We start from the raw sequence: 7,175 nt of genomic DNA on the forward strand, positions 1-7,175 counted from the left end.
CAGACCACATTGTTCAGAGTCAAGGATTGGAGCGTTCACAGAAGCAGAAGTACAGTCAGTGACAGAATCAAACATAGAGCCACAAGACATAAAATGCTTATTAAAGCAATTTAGCATAGTAGCCCTGTCTGATATAGTGCCAGATGCTGTGGTAAGGCACGGAGGTAGCTCATTTGGGATATCACCAGTGGAAATCGATTTTATGGCTTTCCAAAATTTCCTAGGATTATTCAGGTTTTCTGTGGTAACCGACAAATAGTACTTTGATTTAGCACTTTTTATTTGAGATGTGAAGCTATTTCTTAGCTGCCTAAAACGTAGCCATTCTACCTCTGAGCCTGATTTCCTAGCCTTAACCCAAGCATTATTTCTCTCATGAAGTAGACTGGACAGCTTAGCAGAAAACCAGGGATTGTTTCTTCCCTTCACTCTAAATTTACGCAGAGGTGCATGTCTATCTTTAATTTTCATAAAACCAAGATAAAAATAAGACCATGCAGTTTCTACATCAGCACACAGATTGATTTTGAACAGATCATGTAAAAAACCCTGCCCCACAAAGTGTTTTTTGTCTCTCTTTGTGATGATACGTGGTTTAACCTTAGTGTCCCTAATTGTGGCTACAACACAGTGATCACTCAGATCATTAGCAAATACTCCCACAGATGAGTATTTATGTGGAACATTTGTTAAAATTAGATCAATTAAGGAGGATTTATTTGGGGACTTAATATTTGGGCGAGTAGGACTGTCTATAATCTGGGTAAAATTCAAAGAGGTACACAGGTTTTTTAAATCCTCTGACACAGAAGTTAACCAGTCCGAATTAAAATCACCAAGCAGCACTATTTCCTTGTAGGAAAGTTGTGATAACTGTTTTGCCAATGACGATAAACAGTCCTTGACAGCCGAAGTCTGCTTTGTCCATTACTATCAGTCCATCTTTCTGTTCCTCTCTGGGTTTAGTTTTTCTGTTTTACTGGCCATAAAGTTCCCTGATATTATGTTTGTTGGATGTTTTCAGTATTCTGTCCTCTTACTAGAGTGGGATAACATATGCAGACCTTGGTATACCCCATTAACGTTCCTGAAAATATGAATCGCACCAATGCGCACCAATGCGCACCAACAACAATGACCATTTTTACAGTGATGAATTATTCAAGTATAATACTTTCAATTTAAAAGGTTCTGAATATGTGTGCATAATGCTCTTGCATAATGATACACATTGAGTGATTTGAAACTGTTTGAGCTCATTGCCAATGCAAGACTGAGGTGCAGCATAGAGATTGTATTGATTTTATTGCACATGATGATGACCGGTAAATGAGATGCTTAAAATTCCGAAGAGCAAATGTCCTGGATCTAGGCTATGTGAATTGGCTACAGAGAAGAAATATCAGGTGCAAAGAAAATACATTCATGAGTCTTACAAATGCGTTTTCTGGCAACTGGCACAGTCAAAGAAACAAGTGGATAACCCATACACCATGCTGTGCCCTAATCCTAAATGTATATCTCTCCTGGCATGTTGCTGCTATTAGATAGCTGATTGAGGGAATGACAGAAAGAGGCCAAAAAACATTAGTTAAACACGTGGAAAATCATTGATACTGCTGTACAACTGGACACGACAGAATTTATGCAACTGACTACTCTATTCATGTTGCAATGTAGGCACTGCAGTTATGTTAGTAGTAGATGGATTAATCATGAAGTGTCAACCCAGTTTCACGGCATTTCGTGTTCACCAACACGATTTTTAATCTATTGATTCGTGTTCACCAACACGATTTGCCCCTTTTTTTCGTGTTGCACAGCACGATTTTAAAAGCAATGTATTTCTACTGGTAATGTATTTCGTGCCTGCAGGCTGCAGCACGTCTTTTTCTCCGGTCGGGTCGTGGAAGACTGGAAGCTGTGTGGTTCATAAAAACATGTTCTTACTCAATATCAAGCCACGGTTATTGCTTTTATTTTAAATCGTATAATCTCGGACTTTTGTTGTCGTCTGTGAGGAAAATAAATGGGGCTCAGAGCCTCAGGATACTGAAATCTGTATTTTTAAAATCTTTTTTTCCTTCTAATTTGTTATTCTTTTCAAAATAACACACTGTTATTTACTCACCAATAACACACAATTATCCTTGCTTTTATTTACTGGTTTAATTCCATAATCTAGGGCTTTTTTGGCGTCCGTCAGGAACTGAATTTCAAAATAAATATAACCGGAAACAGACGTAGGCGATTACCCAAGATCCTCAGCTATGGTTTTAAGCTCGCTGATTGGATGTGTTAGCCGCAATGCATGCTGGGATTTGGTGTTTATATTATATGAAATCCGGAAAACATTTTAAAAATATAAAATAATACTTAATTCCGAGTGCTCTTGCTTTTCTCTTTGAAAGTCATCACATAACGGCATTGTAATACACGGTTCGGCTGCATTACATATTACAGATCTGCCGTAGTTCTTTATTTAGAGAGCCCTGATGAGAAGACCTTTGGAAAAACTGGAAGAAATGCCACCGAAACTGAATACTTGACGTGGATCATAAATATATCAACAATTAAACAACATTTTCAATTTCTCTTCACACAATACGTCTCCTTGCAGTATCAACACTAATTCGGCTGACTTTTACATTTGATCTAATTCATAGATAGGTTATATTTACACCATAACGGTGCACAGCTGATAGAAAAGGACTGTAGTTTTCAAAGATATTACTGATTTTCTTTGAATGTAAGAATGTAAATACTGAGTCTGAAATAGTATAGCAATATGCTGTAAAATGATGTGAAAGCATGCATAAAACTATACATCTTCATATGTTGTACATACACACTAATAATACAAAGGTATTATGGCTGTGTGCACCTTGTGTGCACCTCTTAGTGGTTAAAGCACGTTATTGAATTATTGTTTGTATGTGTTATATTTGATTAAAAAAATATTAAGAGTACATACTTTCATAGGGGGAAAGTATAAATATAGAAATATAGAATATAAAAAATCAAGAAGATACTATAAGTGATCTCTACAATAAAACAGTTTAGTGCAGGATGTACACAGCTATTAATAGGAGGAGGTGCAAAACAGAAAAACGGATTAACCTTTATTTAAACATTAAATATTAAATATTAAGCCTGACAAAGTAATTAACGTCTAATATATTGCTTTCCTGCAATGTTAACTATGTTGAAGCACTTATTTTAACTGATATTATACATATGGATTATACTCTTATGTATGTAGATAGAATAAGAAATGTGCAGAATATGACAGTTTAATGGTGGAGGTACACACATATTGATAGATGTCTTGTAATGCACTGTTGAGGAACCTGTGACCCAAGTTTTTCATTCATTGCATAACTACACCGTAGTTGTGTATGATATGTCAATAAACCTTTGAAAATCTTGAAAGGGATGTGCAAAATAGCCATAATATACAGTCTTTAATGAACTATTAGTAGAGAATAACGAGTAATGAATATACTTTATTACTTGTTTCCATTCATGTCAATTGCAGATACATGTTTAGTCTTCTCAAGCACCAACTATCAAATATCTCATTGTACTCAGGTGTAACTAAAGTCTGATTTAAGGGTTGTTTATATTTCACATAATTAATCAGAATCTGCAAAGTAACTCAAATAAATGCAATGGAGTAAAAATACCAGGTTAACCTCTGAATTGTAGTGGAGTAGAATTACAAAGTAGCAATGAGCTGTCATGTGGGTATATATTAATGCTGCGCATTATGGACACAAGCGATTTTCACCCATTTATTAATTATATGTTTTACATTTGATAACACCAATGTGTTTAATAATGGCAACTTCTAATTGTGGGAAAAACGAAAACGTTCAGTAGAGACGTCCCATAGAACATTTTGCGAAACACAATAGCCAGCATGTGTAGTTCTGGGGGGGTGTTCGATTCCAGTTTTGGATAGACTGGCGTGGTTTCGTTCCATTTCACACAGCTGTTTGACGCTCTGCGTAACCTTACGGGAACTGTAGTCCTAAACGATAGCTGGGGATTATGGGTAGTGTAGTGTCTTCGGCCATCCTAAACTCAGAAATGTTGACAATCACAATGATGCTTGAAATGTCCCTTATAGGCCTACGTCTGTTTCCAGTTCTTTTTATTTTGAAATTCAGTTCCTGACGGACACCAAAAAAGCCCGAGATTATGGAATTAAACCAATAAATAAAAGCAAGGATAATTGTGTGTTATTGGTGAGTAAATAACAGTGTGTTATTTTGAAAAGAATAACAAATTAGAAGGAACAAAATATTTAAAAATACAGATTTCAGTATCCTGAGGCTCTGAGCCCCATTTATTTTTCTCACAGACGGCAACAAAAGTCCGAAATGATACGATTTAAAATAAAAGCAATAATTGTGGCTTGATATTGAGTAAGAACATGTTTTATGAACCACACAGCTTCCGGTCTTCCACGACCCGACCGGAGAAAAAGACGTGCTGCAGCCTGCAGGCACGAAACACGTTACCAGTAGAAATACATTGCTTTTAAAATCGTGCTGTGCAACACGAAAAAAAGGGGCAAATCGTGATGGTGAACACGAATCAATAGATTCAAAATCGTGTTGGTGAACACGAAATGCCGTGAGACTGGGTTGGAAGTGTATATCGTCTCAAAACACTGAGAGGGAACTTTTTGAAGTTAGTTTGCAGTGGAAACATCTTGCTAGTTTTAAAGTTGATATAGCAAACATTTTACCAAACACTTTCTAAAGATACACAACTGGCATCTAAATTAGTCTTTATTTGCTTTCGTGTTTCTGTCCACTTAATGGATTTAGTCCAATATTTACATACCTTTTTAAGATTTGGTTTGGTCTGGGAAAGCAATATATGGTTTCTTAGTTGCTAAAATCTCCACTATGTTAAGCAGCTATCCGCCAAATTTGACTAGCTGGAGTTTGGTAACGCCATAATTAAGCTAAAAGTATAATTTTATATCATCTATTATCTGCATTCATCAGTACTACTCCACCCCTTTCATATTCTAGTAGGGATGTTGCACAGTAGTTACAATATCTATGCCACAGTTTAATCATGTGGCATAAAATTCAGCCTTCGGTTGCGTCCTGTTAAATCATAAAGTGCCCCTTTTTTAAATAGTTGTTTCCAGTGGCGTTTCTATATGTACAAAAGTGGTGGGGCATAAAAAACTCAGATGTCTAAATATAAGCTTCTGCAGTGAGGTTCATGGCTGGTGAGGCACTGGCACTGACTCTTCAGGTTTACAAATATAATATTTTGAGCTAAATCAAAATATAATATTATTTTCAAAAGCTTTTTTAGTCTGATGCTTCAATTAATTTTAAACAGACAGTTCAACAGAAGGATACTCAAAAAATTTAATTTTATCATTTACATATTGAATTGTTCTCTCTTAGTAAGTTCCCATTTTCAATAAAATGGTGGTCTTACCTTGACTTGAAGATGAAGTCCATTTGCCTATCCTTTTGGACAAAAATCTCTATTACTTTTTTGTAAAAGTCCTCCTTATCTTCTTGTAGTTTCAAAAGTATATCATAAATCTAAATGATGGATTTATGATTCGAAAATGATAAAAGTAGGGTAGACATGTGGATATTATCCGGCTGGACAAAACGTACATTTATCTAACAGCTACGTTTCCCACAGATCTTATTTTGAGCTATTTTCTAAAATCCTATGGAGAAATCTCATTGCTTTTTTATGGAGGGAAGCCATGCGCAGCTTACTTCCTGGTTTTAGGATGCGTCTCTCTCCTCCTCTTCACACATCACACTTTTCGCGGCACATGTACTTACAGCCAATCAGCTCTGAATTATGTGAGATGACGTATGGTGGGGATGGCAGCTCTATGCCCCTATGGTCATTATTTTTTGCCACACACATTACATAGGAAAATACTCTGAGCATGTGCATGTGCATGTGTATTTTTTCATTTATTTTTTGCATTTTGTTGTAATCATTATTTTAATACTTTCTGCTGACACTAGGTGGGGCTGTGCCACACCTGCCCCTAATGACCAGTCGCCACTGGTTGTTTCTGTGGACAAAATTCCTGAACTTGTTAACACAACATTTTCGCTCTGAAATATTTGCAGGATAGTGTTGTGACATCACAGTGCCTTTATTGGCTGAACAATTGGAACGTTAATTACATTACATTATGCACTGATGAATAGGGGTGTAACGGTATCCGTATTCGTCCCGTACCATCACGGTTCGGACGTCATGGTTCAGCACATGCAGTCACACGGCGAATACGCCTTTTTTTACGACTGGGAAAAAAGTCTGTCACTCAGGGCAGTATTACACTATATATAATCCAGGGGGCGGTATTGCGCCTAAAAGCCAGCCGCCCATAAATAACAAATGAAGAACAAAACACAACAAAACGAACACAATACATGAAGAATAAAAGTTAGTAGCTATGGCGAGTTCACACAACACACAGGAGTTAGAAGACCCACCTGCTTCTTTTAAATCAGGTGTGTGGGAACATTTCGGGTTCCCTGTGGACTACAACAATGATGGGGTGCGAGTTGTGGATCGGATGAGGACGGTGTGACGGTGTGTCGGCGTTGTTCGACAGCGGTGCGGTAGGCTAGTGGTAACACGTCAAACATGCTCAATCACATCCGAGTCAGTTTCAGTCCCCAGCGAGAGGGTTTTCTCGACGGCAGGTGACATAGTTACCGCCAACAGATCTGCCCTCACTACTGACAACGTAGACAAACTCATCTTTTTGAAGAAAAACTTGAAAATAGAGTAAAGCTTGAGTACCTTTATTTAGGCATAATGGCCTCACACACTCACAAGTTAATTACACATGTTAGACATTGCTCCTAAAGGTACAGATTTTATTTTATATTTATCATTGTATTTATTTTATATTTTGACATCAGGAGATGTTATACAGTTCTGTATTGCCTTTTATTTATTGTGATTGAAACACTTTCTTATTATTTATTTAAATATTTTCAAGACATTATTTTTACAGCTTATTTAACCTTTTTGTTTGACATCAGCCATTATAAATAATATGGCCATCTGAGTGTGTGTGTGTTACTGTTTGTGGTTTGTTTTTAACTGTGTAATACAGTTAATGATTCCAAATGTTAGAGTTCCTTATTTTCATA

The sequence above is a fragment of the Pseudochaenichthys georgianus genome, chromosome 6, assembly GCF_902827115.2.
Source record: "Pseudochaenichthys georgianus chromosome 6, fPseGeo1.2, whole genome shotgun sequence".
Classification (NCBI taxonomy): domain Eukaryota; kingdom Metazoa; phylum Chordata; class Actinopteri; order Perciformes; family Channichthyidae; genus Pseudochaenichthys; species Pseudochaenichthys georgianus.